Source organism: Dromiciops gliroides, chromosome 3 (assembly GCF_019393635.1).
Source record: "Dromiciops gliroides isolate mDroGli1 chromosome 3, mDroGli1.pri, whole genome shotgun sequence".
Taxonomy (NCBI): Eukaryota; Metazoa; Chordata; class Mammalia; order Microbiotheria; family Microbiotheriidae; genus Dromiciops; species Dromiciops gliroides.
Genome location: NC_057863.1, coordinates 248544336 through 248569480, shown reverse-complemented (window position 1 = coordinate 248569480; position 25145 = coordinate 248544336). Strand labels below are relative to the sequence as shown.

The 25145-nt window shown below is 38.5% G+C and overlaps 1 pseudogene; it reads right to left on the bottom strand.

Annotated features, from left to right (window-relative positions):
• Positions 1 to 23206: 23206 nt before the first annotated feature.
• On the bottom strand, positions 23207 to 23880 carry LOC122747416 (annotated as a pseudogene).
• Between the last annotated feature and the right edge of the window lie 1265 nt (positions 23881 to 25145).

Genomic DNA, 25145 nt, shown 5'->3' with positions numbered 1-25145 from the left:
AGGCAAGGAGCCAGAATACATGCTTATACCCACAGGAGGGCAAGTCAGAAAGTTTTCATAAAAGGATTTTTAATTAAAGAAACCTAAGGTCCTGGTATTTATAGCTGAAATATATAGTTGTAGACGTCAAAGTGCTGGTTTGGAAGAGAGAGAGAGAGAGAGAGAGAGAGAGAGAGAGAGAGAGAGAGAGAGAGAGAGAGAGAGAGAGAGAGAGAAAGAGAGAGAGAGTTTTAACCAACCAAAACCAGTTTCACTGCAGAAAACTATATACTTTGCCCTAGAAAATGAAGAGGAAAATATAGACTTCAGGGTTTTTCTTTTTCAGAGAATAGAGAGCAACAAGGATAAAAGCAGATCATCTAACTTTTCATTTAAGAATATTTTAATATAGTTCCAAATACAGAAGTGAAATGATTTTCTCACACATAGGAGATATTTAAATCCATATCTATCTCTGTTATCTATATCTATATACACAAATATACAACACAGACATATGTATATAGTATACAAAACACACATATATACATGTTTATAAATCTGTGCATTGAAACATACACACTATACCCTTAGGGTTTCTGGCCAAAAGAGATACAATTGCTATTTAGGCCCACTCAGAGCCATCAAGAGGTCAAACAATGGCAAAATGAGGGTTAAACATGTGTATATGTAGCATGTGTTTTGTATATATAGGTACAGTGGATAGATTGCTTGACCTGGAGTCAGGAAGACATCTTCCTGAGTTCAAATCTAGCCTCAGATGCTTACTAGCTGTGTGACCCTGGACAAGTCACTTAACCCTGTTGATCTTACTTTTTCCTCATCTGTAAAATCAGCTGGAGAAGGAAATGACAAACTACTCCAGTATCTTTGCCAAGAAAACCCCAAATGGGGTCATCAAGAGTTGGATGCAATTGAAACAACTGAACAATAACAAACAAGATAGATATAATAATAACTATCTCTGATTATTAGGAGGATCAAATGAAATAATATATTTAGAGTGGTTTGCAAGCCTTCAAGTACTGTAATATAAATATTAGTTATTGCTGTTAGTACAAGTTCTTTATTTTACAGATTAGGAACCTAAAGAATTATGTAATGCTCCTGAGGTTAGATTGTTAGTTATTGATAGAGCTGAGACTAGAATCTGAATCTTCTGTTCTGATATATTTTCTCGTATTGCCTCCATATTTTCCTGCTTACTTCTTTCTTTAGTATTTCTGGAATAGTAATACTAATAATAACTAACATTATGTAGCACTTGAAGGTTTGGTAAATGCTTACTATACATTATCCAATTTAACCCATATAATAACCACTCTGGGAGGTAGGTGCTATTAATCTTATCTTCCCTATGAGGAAACTGAGGCCAAGACAGGATCATGTTTCATACTTCTTTCATTCCTCCAAAGTACCTTATACATAATATATAGTCAATGTTTATTTAATTCTCTGAAGGCCCTAAGACCTTCTGCCAAAAAATGCAACAACAACAAGAAAAAGTTGCCAACATCTTGTTCATTTCTGAGAGAAATGGAGGAAGAGGGAGATGATTTGCATTCTTTAAACTTTCCAATTTTAGACCTAAATTTAGTCTAAGGGGAGAAAGGCCGTGTAGTTGCTGCAGTCACTGCTATTGCTACCCATTGAGGCACAGGGTCAGAATTCCTCTTAGGACCAGCCCTGTTTTTCCAGAATAGGACAGCTAGGAATGAGTCACAGATAAGGAGGATGTGTGGTTAAGAAGCAATGGAGTTGTAAGCAGAAGAAAGACATATATCTAGCTAGCTAGCTTTCCTATCTCTTTCCCAAGTGTCAGGCAGCTATAGCTGTTCCTTTGGCTAATGTCCATCTCTGCTGTGACAAGAACAATATGGGATCTTGTTAGAGAAACTTCTGTTGGCCGTTTGGAGGAGTGGGTTCAGCTGTGTGTTAACAGGTTGGGCTAAGGTAATGTATTATTCAAGGAAAACATTTTTTCTTGATATTTTCCTTAAAAAAATATGAGTGAGAAATATTCAAGAACGGAAACTATTTAAATAAAGATGATATTCTTGTTTCCTTATTTCTGGCATAAAGCACGGTCCTCGTTGGCTGTACACTGTTTCTGTTTTGGGACACCATCCCTTTGCTTACTTGAACAATTTTAGAGGATTTGGAGCAGGGGCTGATGGGGAGGGGATAAAAGGATATAGGAGGGGGCGGCTAGGTGGTGCAGTGGATAAAGCACCGGCCCTGGATTCAGGAGTACCTGAGTTCAAATCTGGCCTCAGACACTTGACACTTACTAGCTGTGTGACCCTGGGCAAGTCACTTAACCCCCATTGCCCCGCAAAAAAAAAAAAAAAAAAAAAAAAAGGATATAGGAGAGAAAAGAGAGAGAGAGAGGACATGCAAGACAGAGAGAATGAGAGACAGAGACATACACAAAGAGATATACACAGAGAAAATGAAAACATATCACTCTTAGTCACAAGATTTTCTTTACCAAGCTGTTCTAGAAATTTCAGGCCATTAACCTAATTGGGTCATTTTTTGTAATACAACCCAGGGATTCTGAACTTTTTTTGTGTCATAGACCCCTTTCACAATTTGGTCAAGCCTATGAACCCCTTCTCAGAATAATGGTTTTAAATACATAGTCTCTAAGATTACAAAGAAAGCCAGTTATGTTGAAATAGTTATTAAAATATAAAAATTACCCCTCAGACCCTGGGCTAAGAACACAATCTAAAAAAACTCCCAAGTTCTACTTACAGAAATTATTCGGTCATTGGAAATGACCTGTATTTTTCTGTTATTAGCCCTTTTTAATTTAGTGTGGATTTTGATAACCATTTACTTCCTGAAAATGGTGATTATTTTCAATGAAATCTCTAGTCTTTACTCCTAGGTAGATATGATTATAATTGATAGCATTTATCGAGGTATCAGAATGGATAGAGTGCTGGCCCTAGACTAATGAAGACCTGACTTCCAATCTGGCCTCAGATACTTACTAGCTGTGTGACCCTGTTTGACTCAGTTTCCTCATCTGTAAAATGAATTGGAAAAGGAAATGGCAAACCACTCCAGTATCTTTGCCAAGAAAACCTAAAATGGGATCATGAAAAGTCAAACATGACTGAAAAATGAATGAACAACAGGTAATGTCTAAGGCATCTTTCAATTCTAACTCTAACACTATGGAATGGTCTTTTTCTATACCACATTTGAATGATAATGGAAACAATTCTGTTTTTCTAGGGTATGATCATCTAAATTTAAAATAATAGCCTATAAAGCCCCATGATTTGTGCATGCCAGGAAGAAATGAAATCCTAAAAACCAGGAATACCCACTGCTGATCACTCCAGGAATGCCCATTCTTAGGAAAAAAAAATCTGATCCTAGATCAAATCTTATCAAAGGGACTTTGCTGGGAGCCTCATGTCTATTCTAAGGGAAGAGAGAATTCAGTTCTCAAAGAGATTGAACACTTTGAAGAGAGTATACCATGATCTAATGAAACTGAGGGGCCTCTGAGCTCAACACCACCAGGGCCATTTTCCAGCCCCAGGAACACAGTCTGGCAAGTAAATACCATGAAAAGAAAAGAGAGAAAATAAGCTCTTTCTTCCACCTTACCAATGTAGGGTATGACCTTTCTGGTTCCCAGGGGTTCTGTTTGAATTGAAATAGCAACACTGAGTATTGGACATGGGGTTTTCCCTGTTTACTCTGTATTGGTAGTTCTATGCATTAGAAGAAATGTCCCCCAACCTGTCTGGGCAAAGGGCCTTGCTTTCATTTTTTCTGTTTCTTCCCCCCACTGGAGGGTGAGAGTCCACAGAGAGAGGCTCTACTGAAACGTTCCCTGCTATTAGTATGGGGGCTGAGAAAGCAATCACTATGAAAAAAAAAAGACATCTAAGACAGCACATTTGCATCACTCCCACAAAGACATCATTAGTGTGTTTGGAGGAGCTTGGCCCGCCTGCTTCAAGAGACATGTTGCTCTCTTCAAATTGTATTGGGGATAACTATTCAGCTAACGGGAGTTTCTGACCTCCTCCCACAAGCCAGAATGGGGTTGGGTGGGGGATTTTATACAGCAGATACTGTCGTTCTATCTCCTCAGTCACAACTGGGCCTTCTCTGCCCTGACATTTTTCTTGGCTGTTTCTTATCATCCCACTGACCAGCCAGGGACAAAATCCCACCTCTGGTTATTTAGGTAAGGCTTCTTCCTGATTGGGGTAGGGTCCTATAGCTATCAAAGAATGTTTTCCCCCAGTTATTCTCATTCTTTTGGATCTTTATCCCCTCAAAACTACCTATCAAACACACGTGCCATTTGAATGAAAAGCAATTATTATGTGCATACTTCGTGCCCAGCATTATGTTTATGATTTCATTGGTGTAAGGAACTCTGGGTAATGAAAATCCCTTTATCAATGAAAAGCAGCAACTGTTCTACAAGTTAGGGTCTTAGGTAATTGCTTTGGGCATTGAGAGGTTAAGTGATTTGCCCAGGGTCACAAGTCTGTGTCAGGGGTCAAACTTGAACCTGATTCTTATGGATTCTGAGTCTGGCTCTCTATCCACTATTATCTTACTTGCTTCTCAACACATGGCATTTAAAAATTCGTGTTATGGTTGTTAGCTCTCAAATGGAAATACTTGATAAATCATTAGCACGGGCTTGTAAATATTATTAAAGTGAAGATGTTCTCTTAAGAGTTGGAGGCAGCTAGAGTACAGTGGCTTAGAGTAGTGCACTGAGCCTAGAGTCAGGGAGATGTTGTTTAGTCATAACCAACTCTTGGGGACTCCATTTTGGATTTTTTTGGCTTACTAGCTTTCCTTCTCCAGCTCATTTCACAAATGAGGAAACTGAGGCCAAGAGGGTTAAATGACTTGCCCAGGGTCACAAGAACAAGTTATGTATCAGAGGCCTGGGATTTGAACTCAGGGTTTTTTTTTTTTTTTACAATAAACATTTTTATTTAAAGTTTTGAATTCCAAATTCTATCCCTCCTTCCTTCTCTCTCCCCCATCCCCACTCCCTCCCCATCCCAGGCAGTAAGCAATCAGATATAGGTTATACATGTGCAATTATGTGAAACATTGCCATATTAGTCATTTTGTACAAGAAAACTAAAATAAAAGAAAAAAAATGAAAGAAAAGTGAAAAATGGAATGCTTCAGCCTGTGTTCAGTCAATATCAGTTCTTTTTTTGGAAGTGGATAGTGTGCTTTATCATTAGTCAGTCCTTTAGGATTGTCTTGGATCATTGCATTGCTGACAATAGTTAAGCTCATTCACAGTACTTCATCAAACAATATTGCTGTCACTACACAATGTTCCCCAGATTCTGCTCACTTCACTATACATCAGTTCATATAAGTCTTTTCAGCTTTTTCTGAAATCATCCTTCTTATAATTTCTTACAGCACAATAATATTCCATCACAAGAACTCAGGTTTTCCTGACTGCATACCAGGTGCTCTATCCACTGAGCCACCTAGCTTCCCTATATGCCCTACAGAGAACTTTAAAATACAGTTACATAAGTCATACGAAGTCTGAAATAATGCTGAGTATATAATAAATACTCAAGAAATGTTTGAAAGAAGTAGTGTTTTAGGAAAATGAGTTTGCTGTCTGTGTGTATGTGTGTATGAGAGAGAAAGAGAGAGAGAGAGAGGGAGGGAGGGAGAGTTATTGGAGAGAGAAATGGAAAAAGGGAAGGGAGGGAGAGAGAAAGAACTACTTTTTTGTTTGTTTGTTTGTTTTTGGGCTGGGCAATGAGGGTTAAGTGACTTGCCCAGGGTCACACAGCTAGTAAGTGTCAAGTGTCTGAGGTCGGATCTGAACTCAGGTCCTCCTGAATCCAGGGCCGGTGCTTTATCCACTGCACCACCTAGCTGCTCCCAAGAACTACTTTTTAAAATTCAGGCTTATATCTATGATTCTAAATTAATCCTAACTACTTTAGAATTCCTCTATCATGTTCCTCTTTCAAACTGAAATTTTCATTGTCTAAAGAGTTTTCCCTTCTTCTTCTGGGAAAGGCAAAGGTATTACTACAGATTTTTATTTGATGCTGTGGTGAGGTAAAAAAGAAAATGTTCTTTTTTTTTTCCCCAAGCAGTTCAAGGTGGAAGGGATGTGAGATATTAGCTAGTGTAACCCCTTTATTTTATCGATGAGGAAACTGATGCCTAGAGATGTGGTGACCTCCCTGAGGTCATCTAGTTTGCAATCATCAAAGCCCAGCTCCTCTGACACCAAATTCTAGTGCTTTTTCCAGTACGCCAAATGTGTCATCAGCAAATGAAAAAAGACCAATGTACCCATTTTAAAGATGGGAGTTGTTACACAAGAAACAAATGACTCAACCTGAGATCCCACAGACTATCCACAGATACCATGTTTAGTGATGGATTTTACTGAAAAGAGCATAAAATGAGAGCTGGTTGAATGAATAATTCGTTAAAATAAAAACAAGATGAAATTTTTGTTTAGGTCTGCTGGGTATGCAGAAGTTGATCATTTTAGTGCTTTGCTTCATATTTTTTCCATCCCCTCCCCAGATTAGTAAAACGAAACCTGCAAATTTGTCTTATTTTCGTCACTGCCCTTATATTTGGGATGTTGCATGGTTGTGATAATGACTCATTTTGAACAAAATGACTCAAAGTTAAAATAAAACAAGAAGATCAGAAAATCATAGTTCCACCAGAAATCTAGATTATAGCATTTTAAAACTCTGGAGATTTCTTAGTCCACTTTCTTCATGCCATAGATGAGAATACTGAGCGAGAAGTAGACTAACCTGACCAAGGTCATTTATTTGGGACTTACCCCTCAGCAAGTCCAGTGTTCTTTCCCCAATTCCATACTACTTCCCTCATAGGCTTAAGATAAAAATCTCCAGGCAGGGTGTGAGAGGAAAGTTGTTTATAAAATATAATCCTGTTAAAAGTTAATTTAGTTTTAAATTCATTTTGAAATGGGCTCAACTTAATTTAAAGATGTCAAATTAGATTGTGGTAGTTCTTATCTACAAAACCATGTGGCTACCTCTGCCTGTAGACAAGTAGAGCATTTCCATTTCTGAATCATATCATTTACTCCAAAGACTTTTTTGAAAGGTAAATTTGCTTTTCTCAGTAGTTAGCTCACACAGCAAGGCAGGGATTCAAAATGCCTCCTACTTGGGTATAATGCCAAACTTCATTCCTGAGTTGGTTTTCCCAGAATACTTAGCATCAGTGATATTTTTAAAATGTGATTAAAAATTCTCATTTATTACATGCCTGCTACATGCAAAGATTATGCTAGGTATACAAGGAAACAAATGAAAATATAATTGCCTTCAAAGTGGTCACATTCTTCTGGGGAAATATATCACAGAAATATAAGTGTAAAAACAAGAGGGAGGGGGAGAGAGAGGGAGAAAGGGGGGAAGAGAGAAGTGGAGAGGGAGAGAATTAAGGAAGTTTAAGAGAAGGGCAGTTTTATCAGGTAAGATGTCTCCTTTTTGACATTTTGAATTGAGTTGCCTATGTGACATCCAGGAGGAAATATCTAGCAGGTACTTGATAATTTACTGGAGTGTAGAAGAGAGATTAGGGTTAAGTGTATAGATTTGGGAGTAATTGCCATAAGGACTACATTTGAACAAATGTGAACTGATCCAATCTCCAATAGGAGAGAGAAAAGAGGACCCAGAGCAAAGCTAGAATCAGGATTGAACAGTATCAAAGAAGTGAAAGTTAGGTTTCAAGAAAGAGGGTTGTAGCCAGCAGCAAAAGCTACAAAGTTGTCAAGGAAGGCAGGTCCTGAGTTCTTGGTGAGGCTATTGATTCTTTTTATTTTTATTTATTTATTTATTTATTGTGAGGCAACTGGGGTTAAGTGACTTGCCCAGTCACTTAACTGGGCTAGTAAGTGTTAAGTGTCCGAGGCCGGATTTGAACTCAGGTACTCCTGACTCCAGGGCCAGTGCTCTATCCACTGTGCCACCTAGCTGCCCTGGTCCTGAGTTCTTGATGATGGAACTTATTGATTTGCCTTTGATCATTCATTTGCCCTTTGATACAGGTGGTTTTATGATTATGTGAATTACTTAATTTCTCAGGGTTTGTGACTTCTGGGCAAACCCACCTTATAAAAATGTTCTCATGGTACTTTACAAATTAAACCCATTTCGAGAGGGTCTAAGAAGGAGACAACTTATACTAATTAAGGCTTGATCAGAAACCATATTTCTGAAATATGTATCAGGATATGATACTAACTGGAAACAAAAAGGTACAAATTCTAAGACCACACACTACAGTAAATCGATGATAATACTTCTGCTACTTAACCTCATAGTGTTGTGATGAAAGTACTTCCTGAGAATAAAGTGACACCTAAGAATATTCTATAGTATATATATTATACTATAGAATATTATATAGTATAATAATAGTATTATACTAAGAATATTATATAGTATACTGATTATAAAGAATATCATAGTATACTGATTATAAGGTCCACTAATTTGATGTAAGAGCAAAAAAGTACAAAATTTCAGGTTTTTAGAAATACTCTTTACAAGCAGAGATCCCATTAGCAAAAATTCTTGGGGAGCTAAAAAAATGTCAGGATTGGCAGAAAGGATTCACTTAGTTGGTCTGAGCATTTGCTCTATAAATTCCCGTTCTAATGTAGAATTTAGTACTTCAGTTCTAACCCACTCTGATCTTTTCCAAAGGCCCTTAGCTAGCGGCTTAAAGGTTAAAGAGTGAGGGGAGGGGCTGGGGAAGAGGGTGTCCCTATTAACACAGTGTCTTCTGTATTCCCACCACAACTTTTCAAATATACAAGGAATTGGGAAGTAAGTGCAAACTCACAAGGCTTCACAACACTAGATCATGTTTCACATCCTACATAGCCATCTACCATAGTCAACTTCTCCCCCTTTCTTACCTTTAGATATGTTAATTTTGCTCAGTTGTTTTTTCCCCTGTCTTTATTTTTTATTCTTTCTTGGATCACTGGACAGGGGAAGGTAAGAAATAAAACAAGGAAATGATATTAAAACCAAAACAAATCAATTTAAAATAATTTTTTAAATGGTGACTCATCTCATGGTGGAAGAGAGACAAGGCAACAGGTGGCTGAAAACAGAGAACAAGTGGAAACAATGAAAATAGAATAGAAAGGATGCTGTATCTCTGCTGTGATTTTTACAGGCTGTAGGGAATGGAGAACTGGATGGCTTTTTGGTCCTCACGGCTAGATTCTGCCTACTCTATGCTAGGGATTATTCTTTGTCCTGAGGATAAAGACAAAAACAAAACAGTCCCTGCCCTCAAGTAGCTTATTTTCCATTAGGGGAAATATCACGTACACATATGAGTGATTAGAAGAGTTGCAAGCATCCTTCAATATGACATTGAAGACCATTTTTAATGCTACTATCATTTGGAGATTTATCTGTTGTTCATACTTCATTTCAAAGAGGACCAATGATAACTCTCAAGTGAATTAAGTGAGTGACTAAGTGAGGCATAGTTGTACAAAGTCATTCACTTCCCTCTTTTTTCCAGAGTCATCAAAGACTAGTGGCAAGACAAAAGTCATGATGACTGGAGATGGCCCAGGATGAAGTAGATGAGTTTGGTGTCTTTGATGTCTGACTAAGCTTTCAGCAGCATTTTAGGGCAGTTGGAACAAATTGTTTTCATCCTCCGTTTTCACACGCTTGCAGTAGACATGCTCCTAACTCACCAATGGTTTTGAGGCTTGTCAGTTACCCTCAGTTTGGAGATTTTTCTATTGATTTAATGAACCACAAGACTTTGGAAAATATGTTCTCTATCTTCAAATCTTCATCAGAGTTTTCTATGACTTTGTTTTGGCTCCCCTATTCCCAACCTTCATTCATTTCCTCATCAAAAGATGCAAGGAATGTTTTGAAGCTTATATACTGCAATTATGAATTTTCTTTTTCAGTGAGTGAAAAGCTCTGTGCTAAGCACTGAAAACATAAATGCAAAAGCCAGAGAGTCTCTCAGAAAATATTGTTGAACCTCTGTTTTCTCACCAGTAATATGAGGATACTAGTAATTCTTTCCTCATAGGGTTGTTGTAAGGATCAGATGAAATAGTATATGTATTAAACAGAGAACACAGATTTAGGACTGGAAGGGACTTCAAAGGCTCTCTGGTCTAACCTTTTTTTTTTTTGCAGGGCAATGGGGGTTAAGTGACTTGCCCAGGGTCACACAGCTAGTAAGTGTCAAGTGTCTGAGGCTGGATTTGAACTCAGGTACTCCTGAATCCAGGGCTGGTGCTTTATCCACTTGGCCACCTAGCCGCCCCTCTAACCTTTCATTTTACAGATGAGGAGTGTGTGACTTGCTTAAGGTCACACAGATAGTGTCAGAGGTGGAATCCTACTCCTACCTTATAATGGACAGCAGAAAGAAATATGACATAATTCTGTTATATTTGCCTTTGCTAGCTGCTTTACCTCAAGTAAGTTAGGTGGTTCAGTGGATGAAGCACTGGGCCTAGAGTTAGAAAGTCCTGAGTTCAAATCTAGATTCAGACACTTCTTAGCTGTATGACACTGGGCAAGTCATTTAGCCTCTGTCTGCCTCAGTTTCCTCCTTTGTAAAATGGAGCTAATAATATCACCACCCATTTCCAGGGTTGATGTGAGGATTGATCATCCTCAAAATTAGTTAATCCTCAAAAATTTGCTAATAGCTTATGGAGTACCTGGCAAATTTTTTTATGCGGTGAGGCAATTAGGGTTAAGTGACTTGCCTAGGGTCACACAGATGCTCCCTGGAAAGTTAAAAAAAAATCCTTGTTCTTTTCTCTTCTGCTTCTATCCCCTTCTGTCCACTTCTATGTGTACTCTTTTCTGCTCCCCTTCCCCTTCTCTGCTCAGTTCTAGAGAATTTTATCCAGTAACCACAGACTTCAGCTCCAAGCTAGTTATCAGGGTTGGAAAGTAGATAATTAAAAACAAAACTGACTAATCCTAGATAAGGTGTTTTTTGATAACAGCTGAATAGTGATCCCAGTCCAGGGGAATTTGCATTTTAATAGGAATTTTTGGAAGACTAAAAAAAAAAAAACAACCCACAAAACCAAACCCTTATAACTTAAAGGAATGAATCTCAATAGTGGAATTTCAGATATAGTGAGACTCTTACAAAGTTAGAATTTGAAGGGTTCTCTGAGATCTTTGACTCCATACCATAAACCTTTTTTTTGGTTAGGCAATTGGGGTTAAGTGACTTGCCCAGGGTCACACAGCTAGTAAGTATTAAGTGTCTGAGTCTGGATTTGAATTCAGGTCTTCCTGAACCCTGGGCCGATGCTCTATCCTCTGCGCCACCTAGCTGCCCTGATCGTTGACTCCAACCCATGTGTTTTACAGATGAGGAAACTGAGGTCTAGAGAGATGATGTAAGCTTTTAGTAAGCCATAGATAGCTTACTAAAATATTTGATTAGTCCCCCTTCAATGAACTTATACTCCAACCAATCATTGCACTCTAAGCCTTTCTTCTGCATTTATTTGTGTGATAGTTATTTGTGTCTAGTATTATCTACTCTTCAATTTTTTTTAGAGGGGTAGCTAGGTGGTGTAGTGGATAGAGTGCCAGGCTTGGAAGACTCACCTTGCCCTGAGTTGAAATCTGGCCTCAGACACTTTCTAGCTGTGTGACCCTGGGCAAGTCACTTAACCCTGTTTGCCTCAGTTTCTCCATCTGAGCTGGAGAAGGAAATGGCTTCAGTATTTTTGCCAAGAAAATGCCACACAGGGTCACGAAGAGTTGGACACAACTGAACAACTATTTATTAGAAGCCCCATCCTTTCTGGACTGTTTTATACTACCCTTCTTCTCCATTTATCTTTTCTCAGTCTGCCCAACCTGGCATAACACATGGTATGTTGCTAAATTAGTCTTATAGTCTGATGAGGCAGATTTAAAGGTCTAAGTTCATAGTGACTTTGTCTTTTGGAAGTGTAATTATGAAACATATTAATGGCTTATAAATTATGCCTTCAGTTGGAGAGAATAAGCTTTCTAACAATGGTCTGGGGGATTGGGATCCCAGCCCTACTTTAGGAACGGTAATTCTCCCCTGTGCGGCTCTCAGATCTGTCCCATGCCATTGTGTTTTCTAAAATTATTAGTGTTCAACTGTGTTTTTAAAATTATTCACTACTTAGAAATATTAATGGTTATTGCACCCACTTTTTTTTTTTTTTTTGGTGAGGCAACTGGGGTTAAGTAGCTTGCCAAGGGTCACACAGCTAGTAAGTATCAAGCGTCTGAGGCCGGATTTGAACTCAGGTACTCCTGAATCCAGGGCTGGTGCTTTATCCACTGTACCATCTAGCTGCCCCCCATTCATTTTTATAAGATTTTGAATTCTAAATTCTTCCTCCCTCCCTTCCATTCTCCCTCCCTAAAATGGCAAGCAATCTGATATGGGTTATACATGTGCAATAATGTAAACATATTTCCACGTTAGTGATGTTGTGAAAGAATAAACAGAACAAAAGGGAAAAGCTACAAAAACCAAAAATAAAAAAGTGAAAATGAATATGCTTCTATTTGCATTCAGACTCCATAGTTCTTTCTCTGGAGATGGATAGTATTTTCCTTAATGAGTCTTTTGGAATTGTCTTGGATCATTGTATTGCTAGACTGTAAATTTCTTGAGAGTGGGGGAGGGTGAAATTTTTTATTGAAAAGAAGTGAAATTACATCGAGCAGAAACAATTTCAATTTCATTTATAATGCCTTCTACAAAAGTCATACTGCTATATGCTTCAGCATTGAGTAGAGGTGACCCTGGGTCTCTCTCAAGAATGTGCCAGAGTTCTGGTGGTCTCTTCCAAATTGGAAAAGCTTCTAGTTTCCCCAAGATTGGAGGGGCTCGTCAGCAAGAGATCAGCTACCAAGTGATCAATTTTTGTGGCTCTGGTAATTCACAGTGATCTGAATTGATGGAGATAATACCCACAGTTATTGAAATGATATTTTTTAAGTGTTGAAAGAATCATTACTGTATCAGCCTTGAGTACAGCCTCAAGAAGATGCTGCTGGTTTTTCTTATACTTGTTTAAGGGGGGAGGTGGGGAGGGAGGGTGAATGCAGTCCCTCACATGGAAGATACTAAAGGGTCTGCTTCTGGAAAGGTATGATGACTTTCCAAGTTTTGCAGCCACTGGACCTGTGGCAAGGCCCTGTGGAGAGAGAGAGAGAGCCAGCCTAGTGGTAGCTAAGATGAGAACTCATCAGCTATGTCCATTTGGAAGTGAACCTGCTGGGGTTAAGGTTATGTATGCACTGCGTTAAGCCTGAACCCACTCTCTCCAGGAACTAAGGCGGTATAGGGGAAAAGTGTGCTCCCCAGTATTGGATGGAAATGTTTATAACGTCTATTCTTGCTACTGGCTTTGAAATAAATATTCCTTAGGAAAAACTAATAGATGGTAAGGAGTTAAATGAAACTGGGGCAGTAATGACTGGAGGAGTGGGAGGAGATACATGGGAATGAAAGCTTGACCTGATAGGATTAGAGAAAAGCTTCCCTGACCCCTCAAGGGTACTCTAGAACCCTGAGTGGGAGACACAGCCAGCGATACTCTGAGAGAAAGAGTCCAGAGTCAAATTAAACTCAGAATATAGCTGAGAGGGCCAAAGAACAAGCCAATTCTTTCCCCACTACACACAGTAATCAAAATAGGGACTTAGCATCTTTCCCATTTTACTTTCAAGTTTCTCATCCCTCTTCTCTATTTTAAGTCACTTATTACCTTAGGTCTATTTCTTTTTCTTTCCTGTAGAGTCCAGTCCAAAGCAATCCCTCATTAAAAAATATTGATACATTAATTGTTTTTTTCTTACTGCCCCTCAGTGGGGCAGTAAAATATGCTGAATATATCTTTTCCCTGAATATATCTTTCCTCTCCCCTTTGTAGAGAGAACTGTTCCTTGTAACCAAAAATTTTTTAAAAAAGGAAAAAAAGTGATCAAAACTATTAACACAATGAAGACTAACAGTATATGCAGTGTTCTTTATGCTGAGCCACCTACTTCTTTGAAGGTTGCAAAAAATACAAAGGTGCATTTTTCTTATCACTTCTCTCAGCTCTAGGCATAGAGTGGAACTCTGCTCCAACTGCTGATGTCTTAGGCTTTCATTAAGTCTCAACCAAAATCCCATCTCCTACAGGAAGCCTTCCCTGACTCTTAATTCCAGTGCCTTCCCTTGGTGGTGCAGTGGATAGAGCACTGGTCCTGAAGTTAGGAGGACCTGAATTCAAATCTCACCTCAGATCCTGGGCAAGTCACTTAACCCCAATTGCCTCAAACATCTGGGGACATCTCCTGTTGTCCTGATTGATATATCTTGCCACTGGAAGCAGATGGCTCTGGAGGAGAGAGTGAGGTTGGTGACTTTGCACAGCCTTCCCTCACTTAAATCCAATTCACTGCAAGTCATGACATCATCTCCTGATGTCATGATCCTCTTTGAGAAAGAAGGAGAAACATCAGTCTTCTCTTGGTTGATTATTTCCTATTTTTCCTATTTGTAGCTTGCTTTTTATATGTTTGTTTGCATGTTATCTCCCCCATTTGTTATAAGTTCCTTAATGCTTCTATTTGTATCCCTGGTACTTAGTCATAGTACCTGACACACAGTAGGTGTTTATTAGTGTTTATTGATTGATACTCCAAGGGCAAGCATAGTCATTATAATTCTATAATATAATTTCATTTTTATTACTGTTATTTCACTTGCATTTTTTGTGGTCAATATGTAATTTTTCTGGTTCTGTTTTCTTCATTATGAATCAGTTCATAATGAATTCTTCATGCTCATTATTTTTTCATACTCATTCATACTTCATACTCATTGTTTTTTGTTTTTGTTTTTGTTTGACAGGGCAGTAAGGTTACATCCAATTCAAGAACCACAATTTGTTTATCCATTCCTTAATCCGTAAGCACCTACTTTGTTTCCAGTCTTTTCCTACCACAAACAGTTCAGGCTTTCATTGTGAATGCATAGCAAATGCATGCAGTCTTCAGAGGTCACTTTTCCTACCCAATCCTTCTAGAAACTCCACTTAGGTGTAACACTTTTAGAGGAAGACAGCCCATGAAATATTTCTAGCAGCTACCACTCTAAAGAAGCAGAGAACTTGGAATAGGATATTCCAGAAGACAAAGACTGTTAGCCTAGAGCAAAGGAATGTGAAAAAATGATGAAGAAGACTAAACAAAGATAAATTGCTTACATTCAAATATGGGGAAACAATGTCTCCCCTCTGATTCCTATCATTACCAGGGAACTCTGATTTAACACAATGACCAGCCATAATTTCTGAGGCCTCATGATGAAACATGCTGCCTTTTTACTGACAGAAAGGAGATGGACTTAGAGTGTTGTTTTTTTTTAGACATGGCCAATGAAAATTTTGTTTTGCTTGACTTCTAGTGCTTGGAATAGGGATTTTGTTTTTCTTGCTTTCTCAATGGGTGGGGGGAGATGGGAAGGCTAATCTTTGTTTGAAATAAAATAGAATTTAATTAAAAAATTAAAAAAAGATAAATTAATGAGATATTTAATACAGATTGCTACCCATTCATATTGGCTTATCCTGTCTGACTCATTCTTACTCATTCAAAATGAAAAGGAAGGGATGAGGCTCATTGGTCACTGCCTTGGAGTCCAAATCCTGGTTTCTGAGGGATACTGGCCACAGCCATGAAGTGATTTGGGAGGGAAGAAGATGGGTATGCTGGGAAGATGGATTTTCCCAATGACATTTGTGTGGTTGTTGTTGTGAGTGTACAGATCTTGATTAAGAGGGTTATAGGTTATAATTGTCTTAAGGGGCCAGTATCTCACAGAAGTGTGTATGTATGTGTGTGTGTGTGTGTGTGTGTGTGTGTGTGTGTGTATTAGACTGGGAGCTTGTTCAACAACAGGAATTGATGCTATTGTTTGTCCTTTGCTTTCAAAGATGACGAATGACATTATAAATTGAGTTTAAGTGAGGTAGAGTTGCACAAAGTCATCAGCCTCACTCTTCCAGTCATCGAAGTCCAGTGGCAAAACAAAAGTCAGGACAATTGGCAATGACCTGGGATGCAGTGATGACCCTGGTGTTTTTGATGGCTAACCAAGCTCCAAGCAACCCACAGCTCCTGCTTCAACCACCTTCATGGTTTTTGGAACAAATTATTCTCATCTGCCCATTCCACCAGGGGAAGTCTTCACATGTGTGAGGTAGACATCTCCCTTAACTCACTGATGGGTTTGAGAATGTTGCTTACCCTCAAAGTGGTTTAGCCCATCTGCTGAGATGCTTTACCAGGGTGGGGCTGCTACACATGCTATAGCTTATTAGACCAACAGGTGAGAGTTGAGTGCTAGGTGGACACCAAAGGTGGATGAGCAGCCCTGAAAAGAGCTTGGCAAGCCCTCAAATGAATACCCCATATACCCTCTTCAAAGGATAATGGGTGAAGGATAGGTGTGGTTTTGTTGAAGACAAGCCCCACAGTTCTCACCCTTCCCAATTTATTGATCACATACCCCATGTAGGCATGGTATAACCCCCACCCCACCTTGAATACAGGCACGCTTTGGAAAGCACTGATTGAGTTTTATCTATATTTAACTCATTTCATCTTCTCTATGTCATCCCTAACAAATCAACAAATGGTTATCCAATCTTTCCTTGAAGATGCATAGTAATTTACAACTCCTTATTTCCTGAAGAAGCCCAATTGCATTTTAATTGTTAGATAATTTTTCCTTATTATAAGCTGCAGTTTGCTTCCTGGCAACCTCTACCCACTATTCTAGATCTTTCCTTTAGGGTCAAACAGAACAAACCTAAGCACCTTTCTACAGGGCAAATCTTCAGACATTTGAAGACAGTTATTATGTGATCCCCCAAAATCTTAATCTCTACAGGCTAAACATCTCCAGGTCATTCAACTGATCCTCATATGACATGGAATCGAGTCTTCCTACCATTCTAGTTACCTTAATTTGGAAGTTCTCCAAGTGTTCATATAATTCCTCAAATATGGTGACCAGACCTATAAAGAATACTCTAGCTCTTATCTAAATATCCAATATTGTCAGGCCAAGAGCCAACAGAGTTCTTCTGGATACTTTTTGCTCCCTGTGCCCCAAAGCATCTCCTCATGATAAGAGAAAAGAATCATTATCTCATTTACCTTACCCAGCAATGTCAAATATTTTAAACAATGGATCAATCCCATAATTCCAAGCTTTTTAGTCCATACTCAACTTCAATTAGATAGAAAAATTCTTTGGTTATCACCATAATTAATCACTTGCAACCTCCTTTGGGAAACATTTGTATTATAAAATTCAGGAGAAACACAATTCTATTACTGACTTGTGAAACCCCCTGGAGTGAATGGGGGAAGGGAATTATTATAACCACTTATAATTTGAGAACAATCAGTTTCCTCCTCAGGGAAAGGCTCCAAGTAATTAAAAATATTATTATTAATGTAAGAATAATGGTGCTCTCATCCTGTTATTTCCTAACAGCATTAAGATGTCTTTAGCAGTACAAGATTTGTAGAAAAGAAAGTTAATTGACAACACGAGATAGAAACAAATTCAGAATACAATTAATTTTTGTACTGTTGAAAAGTAATGCATTTTACATTATGGCAAATGGTTGCAACTAATTACTATCTGAGGAATAGCTGTAAATTGGTTATTTGTTCTTTATTTAATACAGTTTCTGTGATTGCTTGAGCTTATTTATAGGGAGCTCTAGTTTTCAATTTAAAATAATTACCAAGAGAAAAAGGAAAGCAAGAGAATGACTTTGTAAAACAATAACAAGCCTAAGAAATGTTTGTAGACAAATATATAGTCAGGACCTGCTTATGTCAACACTTAAGTGGGCAAAATATATGTTCCCTTTTCCCTTTCTCTAACTGTCCCATAAGAATTAGTTGGGGGTAGGTAGGGTATAGGGTGAGGAAAGTTGACTAGACAATTATTTCTGTACAAAAGATCTGGGTGGAGTGGAGTTAGTGACAGTGGGCTCTATATTTGTCCACAGAGTGACACAGCTGCCCCCAAAATTAATGAGATCTTCGTTTGTTGTATTAAAAGAAACAGTGTCCAGAATGTAGGGGATGATGTGCTTCTTGCTCAGGGAAATCTCCATTTTTGAAGTACTGTGTTCAATTCTAGATACTGAATATTAGGAATAATATTGGCAAGGGTCGAACAAATCCTGAGGAAAACCAAGATGGTGAAGAAACTAGAGACCATCCCATATGAGAATCAGTAGAAGTAACTTAGAATTTTTAGCCTGGAAAAGAAAAGATTGAAAGGAGAACACTATATGGACTGCAACCTAGATAGAGAGGTGGCCTCAGAGTCAAGAAGAACGAGGTTTAAGTTTCAACTCCAGTATTTACTGACTTTGTGACCCTGGGGAAGTTACTTAACCTCTCAGTGATCTAGACAAGTCTTTATATGTTTCAGAGGAGGTACTAACTTGCATTGGAAGAGGGAGTTTCCTTATTTGGGAATTCTCTATGCCAGCGAAATCACAAGTTTTGTTCAGTCCCTGTCCTATGATAGTTGATTGTTATGTGAAAGAAATTTCACTTGTTTGGCTTGATCCAAGGGGACAGAACTGTGAGTAGAAGTTAAAATGTCAGATTTAGACTTAATATTAGAAAAAGTTTCTTAACTTCTAGAAATATGCAAAGAATGTGGAATATACTATCTTGGAAAGAAGTGGATTCCAACTCATTGGGGCTCTTCAAATACACTCTGGAAGACCACAGAGGAATGCTATAGGAAGCATTCTTAGTCAGCTAAAGATTGGACAGAATGGCCTCTCTGGTTCCTTTCAATTTGGACATTTGATGATAATGGTCTTGTCTACCCCTAAGCTGCTCAGTGCCCTTCTGATGTGTGGCTATCCTCTACTGGAGTACTCTGGGTGATTCTGCCCTTCTCAGCAATGCTCCTCATTTCCTTTTTTTTTTTTTTTTTTTTTGGTGGAGCAATGAGGGCTAAGTGACTTGCCCAGGGTCACACAGCTAAGTAAATGTCAAGTGTCTGAGACTGGATTCGAACTCAGGTCCTCCTGAATCCAGGGCCGGTGCTCTATCCACTGTGCCACCTAGCTGCCCCCTCTCATGCCCTTTGGAGAAGAGGATTTCTGCTCCTCTCTTCTCCAAGTCCAAATGTTACTGTCCTTTATCCAATTCCCACTCAAACAGTCAGATAAAGTAATCATATATTAATATATCATAAAGGCGATAATATAGTAATATTATAGGCAGTGTATGTGGATGCTTAAGAGGACTTCCTGAAGACAATGCTTAATCAAGGGAAAGGTTGGACAAATGAGTTTTTCACATCACACTGTGATGGCCACTTTCAATGCCAATGCACAGGACTAACTTTGAATATAAATGTTGAAATTCAGTTTTGATATAAAGATTGTTGGTTCATTTTCATTTAATAAGAACTGGTTGAAGTCAAGAATGTAACTATAGTTAGTTCTGCTTTAACAAACTGTGCGTGCAAAGAGCATCATGCCATGCAAAATTATGTAATAAAAACCATAGGGCTTATGGGAAAAAATGGAGCACAACACTAAAAATCTTTGTCAATGATATGTAAAAAGAATCAGGGACTTCATAAAAAAGGGTAACTCAGTTTTATACATGTTAATTGCATAAAAATATAATAAACAGTGGCAGCTTATCTTTCATCCTGGTTCTCATGGAGAGGGAGGGGGCATGAGCTGGCAAAGTTTTGAGAAAGTTGGACAGGCTGCACATTCAGGACTTGGGGATTAGATGTCCTGGCAGAAGGCGATGGTGGTGGTGATAACCAGCTCGATTCTGTCCACAGCAATTATCGCACCAGAAAATAGACAATAAATATGGCACTTTACCTTGAAAAAGACCTGATGCTTGATTTTTTTTTTTTGGTGAGGCAATTGGAGTTAAGTGACTTGCCCAGGGTCACACAGCTAGTAAGTGTTAAGTATCTGAGGTCAAATTTGAACTCAGATCCTCCTGAATCCAAGGCTGTTGCTCTATCCACTGCGCCACCTAGCTACCCCCTGATGCTTGCTTGTAGAAATGGGCCTTGGAAATGTTGCAGCTTGTGAGTAAGTGTGAAGGGGTATAGTTTTTGGCCTTCTCACTGTTTTTTGAGCATATTAGCAAACATGAAATTTGAGTTATGTTCACATTGTTCCCTAATATATCAATCCCATTGGAACAATTTGAGTTTTCAAAATGAGTGTTATAGCAGGACTAACTGACTGTATTAGACTAATCCCAAACAGGGACCGTTTTGTCCCTTGTTGTATTTTGTTTTACATTTGAAGTTTAAAAGAATTCAAAACTCAACTTAGTTACTGTAAAATCACTGAACCTTACTTATCTTGGAATCAAGAAAGAAGAATTGTCATTTACCTCATACGGAATTAATTTTATTCGAATCTGATTTGGCACTGAAAAACACCAAAGGGTTATTGTGGAATTGGAAAAGTTCTCAAATTTTGATTCTATCTATCTATCTATCTATCTATCTATCTATCTATCTATCTATCTATCTATCTTTCTTTCTTTCTTTCTTTCTTTCTTTCTTTCTTTCTTTCTTTCTTTCTTTCTTTCTTTCTTTCTTTTTCTATCTATCTATCTATCTATCTTTCTTTCTTTCTTTCTTTCTTTCTTTCTTTCTTTCTTTCTTTCTTTCTTTCTATCTATCTATCTATCTATTCATTCATTCATTCATTATTTATTTGTTCATATTTATTTTGTCCTAGCCTTGGCAAGGACAAAAATCTTGAAATCAGGCAATTTGAGTTTTCATTGAATGTTTCCAAAAATTATTTAATTCTCCTATTTTAATAGGTCAAGATGATTTAATTAGGCTGCTTCACAGCATCAAAAAGATCTCATAAATGTCATCATTGGAAAGGGCCTTTGGAGTCATTTAGTCTAACCTATACCTGAGAAGGAATTCCTTCTGCAAAACATTTCTAGCACGTGGTCCTTCAGCCTTTACTCTAAGATCTTCAGAGAAGGCCAACCCTCTATCTCCCAAATGAATTCATTTCATTTTGGGACAGTTTTAATTGTTAGGAAGTTTTTTCTTCCATCAAGTCTAAATCTGTTATTTTGTAACTTCAGCCATTATTGTCTGGAGTTAAATACAAAATTGAATCTGTTCTCTACACTCAGCCCTTCAAATAGTTGAATACAGTTATCATGCTGTTCCTGAATCTCCTTTTTATTTTGGCAAAACCTCCTGAAATCCTTCAAACCATTATTGTGCAGTTTGGTTTCCAGTCATAGAATGACATACTTACAGAGTTGGAAGGGCCTCAGAAGCCATTTTGTTCAAACCATCTCACAACAAGGATTTGGTCTAAAACATCCCTGACAAAGCTCTCATCCAGTTTCTCCTTGAAGACCTTCAGATAGGGGTAAATTACTGACATTTTTTTTTCATGGTGCCAATTTTAAATAGATTATATTCTCCAGATCAAGAATTGCATTTCCATTTTTTACAGTACTGAGAAAATGCAATGCTGTTTGCTTCTCTTCCTCTGCACACTTTTAAGTATTCAGAATTCCCAGATTTACAAAGTAGCTGAAATGTCAATGCCTTGGCTACAAATTTGAGTCCTTTGATTTTTGAAAACTATGTGGAATGCTCTTTCTTCTTGTGTTTTTAGTTGACTTTTTCAATGGTAGGTCTATAAGAAGAACCTCTGGATGGGGCTGCTTTACCACATGGGAACCCACTGGCATGCCTCCTGGCATGCCCCCTGTACTCTTGTATAGTTTAATAGTGATGGGTTTGTAGACATTTTCCAATTCTTTTTGCTGATGCTCAAATTCTTTCTTCTCAGTAGTCTGGTTCTTATACAACCAGTTGATTATTTTATTACATTTGTCAAAGATCTTCTATTAGTCTTCATCACCAGTTTTGTCTTAGAATTTCTCATCCTCTACTGTAGCCTTCAAGTTGAAAGCATAGGATTCAAGTGAGTTCTTGGTAGATATCTTGTTTCTCTGGTTCTCAGCCTTGTATTGCTCCTGGACCACACATTGAGTGTCTTCTTTTCAGAAGACCTTTGTCATTGGTCATGGTGATCTTACTCTCCTTGCTTGTGCTCTTATCCATAGCAGATACATTGAGGATGCCATTTACAGTGATGTCAAATGTTAAATTCAATCTGAGCTACACTCCTGTGAGCTCAAACTTTGCCAAGTAAGCTGTCCTTTGTCATTTTTCTTTCACCTTTGTGTACTTGAATAAGTACATTAAACTAGTTATCTGAGTAGGTGGTAAAGGTCTGTATCTACTTGGTGGGGACATTGTATTGCATTTAATCAGAACTGTCATAACTACATTTTCTTCTGTGACTTGTTTCAACAAGATGCTCCTACCAGCAGAAGCTCATCATTTCTAATCTCATCACCATGTTGCTAACTCAAGCCTTTATTGATACTACCTCCCTCAGTCTCCTCTACCCTCTGATTGGAGGGCTGCAGGGTAAAGGACCAAATTTTCCCCAATGCCTTCCTTTATTGAGGGAAAAAACTGGACTCTAAGCTCACTCCATCTGCATATGCTGCTTTCTCTGGTTTCAACTCCAGGGAACAAGATACCCCCTGGTATATCTCCCTTTGCCCTGCTTTCCTACCTCCTTTTGTATATTGTCTTCCCTTATTAGATTGTAAGCTCCTTGAAGGCAAGGACTGTCTTTCTTTTTCATTAATTATATCCCTACTGCTTAGCACAGTGCCTGACACATAGTGAGTGCTTAATAAATGTTTATTGGATTGGATTGGAAAACTCCACCAGCAGTTTCAATAACAAAAGCAGTAAGTCCTGAACATTCTCAGATCTATTTCTGGACAAGATGGCAACCTAGACATTTGCACCATAGGCAGCAGCCTCATCAGGATGGATACTCTGGTAGAGATCTTAGTGATTGAAGAAGTTTTATAGAAGTTTCTAGAATTTTGAGGATACAAATGGAACTATCCACCAAGATGATGTCATGAATTTCTGTGCAGTATGTAGTTGCATCACGAATGTCACGTCAGTGTTTGTGTATTTTCTAGCTGGGCATCCCTTTGGGGCTTTCCCACAGGGTGCCGTGGAAGAGGTCAGCATTCAGCTCTTTGAAGTAGATATGGGTGATAGAGGAAAAGAAGTTGATATATTCATAGAGAAAACCCACTTCAGTATTGGACAGGAAAGAAGGAGTACCTTTTTCATGTTCACACATGGCATAAGTCAGCCTTCTTATTCTCAGTGATGTTCTTTTATACTTTCACTTGAACGCATCCACAAATGGTTGACCATGCAGTTGTCAAAGTCCTCCACATCCAAGTAGGTATCCTCAGCTGTGGACTTAACATCAAAGATGCCTTCTTCAGGGTTAAGAATGGAGACATTGAAAGTGCTACCTCCAAGGTCAACGATCAACACATTTCTCTTAGCACCAACCTTTTTCACTAAGATATAGGCAATAACAGCAGTAGTTGGCTCATTGATGATTCAGAGCACATTGAGACCAATGATGCTTCCAGCATCTTTGATGGTCTGAAGTTGGGAATCATTGAGGTAGGCTGCTACTGTGATGACAGCCTTTGTGACAGTTTTCCCAAGGTAAACTTCAGCAATTTCTTTCATCATGGTAAAGACCATAGAAAATACATCTTCTGGATAGAAAGTTTTGGTCTCCCTTTTGTTCTTCACTTATACCTCAGGACTGCTTGCATCATTCATCACCATGAAAGGTCAATACTTCATGTTTGACTATACAACTGCATTACCAAATCTGCAACCAATCAGACATTTGTCAGCAAAGACTGTGTTGGGGGTGGGGTTCACTGCAACTTGATTTTTTGCAGCATCCCTGAATAAATGTTCCATGTCAGTGAAGGTAATGTAGTTTGGGGTGGTCTCATTTCTTTGACCAGTAATGATCTTAAAATTTTCATATTGTATCCACACAGGAATAAGTCATGCAAGATCAATGGCAGACTGCATGTTCCTTTGACATGGTTACTAGTTCATGGAGGCGAAGTAGTTGACCAATGTGGGGTAAGAAGGGTTCCTGCTGTGCTGAGTAAAACCCACTACTAACACTTTTGAATTAAGGAATTAAGGTTGCTGGGAGAAATATCAACAATCTCAGCTATGCAGATGACGCCATTCTGATGGCAGAAAGTGAAGAACTCAGAAGCTTCTTGTTGAGGGTGAAGGAGGACAGTGTAAAAGATTAACATAAAAAACCCCTAAGCTCTTGATAACTGGTCCCATCATTGCCTGGCAGACAGATGGAAAAGAAATGGAAGCAGTGTCAGATTTTATATTCTTGGGTTCAAAGATGACTGCAGATGGGGACTGCAGCCATGAAATTAAAAGACATTTGCTCCTGGGAAGGAAAACTATGGAAAATCTGGACAGTATACTAAAAAGTAGAGACATCACCCACTTGACAAAGGTCTGTATAGTCAAAGCTATGGCCTTTCCAGTAGCAATGTATGGCTGTGAAAATTGGTCTATAAGGAAAGCTGAGCACTGCAGAATCAATGCTTTAGAATTGTGGTGCTGGAGAAGACTTGTGAGAGTCCCTCACATAGCAAGGAGACCAAATCAGTCAATACTTAGAGAAATTAATTCAGATGATTCACTGGAAGGTCAAATCCTGAAACTGAAGCTCAAATACTTTGTCCACATGATAAGAAGATGGGACTCATTGGAAAAAACCCTGATGCTGGGAAAGAAAAAAAGGCAAAAGGAAAAGGGGACGGCAGAGGATGAGATGAATACATAATGTCATGGAAACAATGACATGAAGTTGGACAGACTTCCAGAGATAGTGGAAGATAGAAGGGCCTGATGTGCTATGGTTCACAGGGTCACCAAGAGTCAGACAGTACGGAACAACTGATCATCAACAACAAATACTGCTGAAAGATGTGCATAGAAGGAAGGCTGTGTGCTGGCACACTGGCCCTTTCCCTAAGGGCATACCCAGTCCAGGA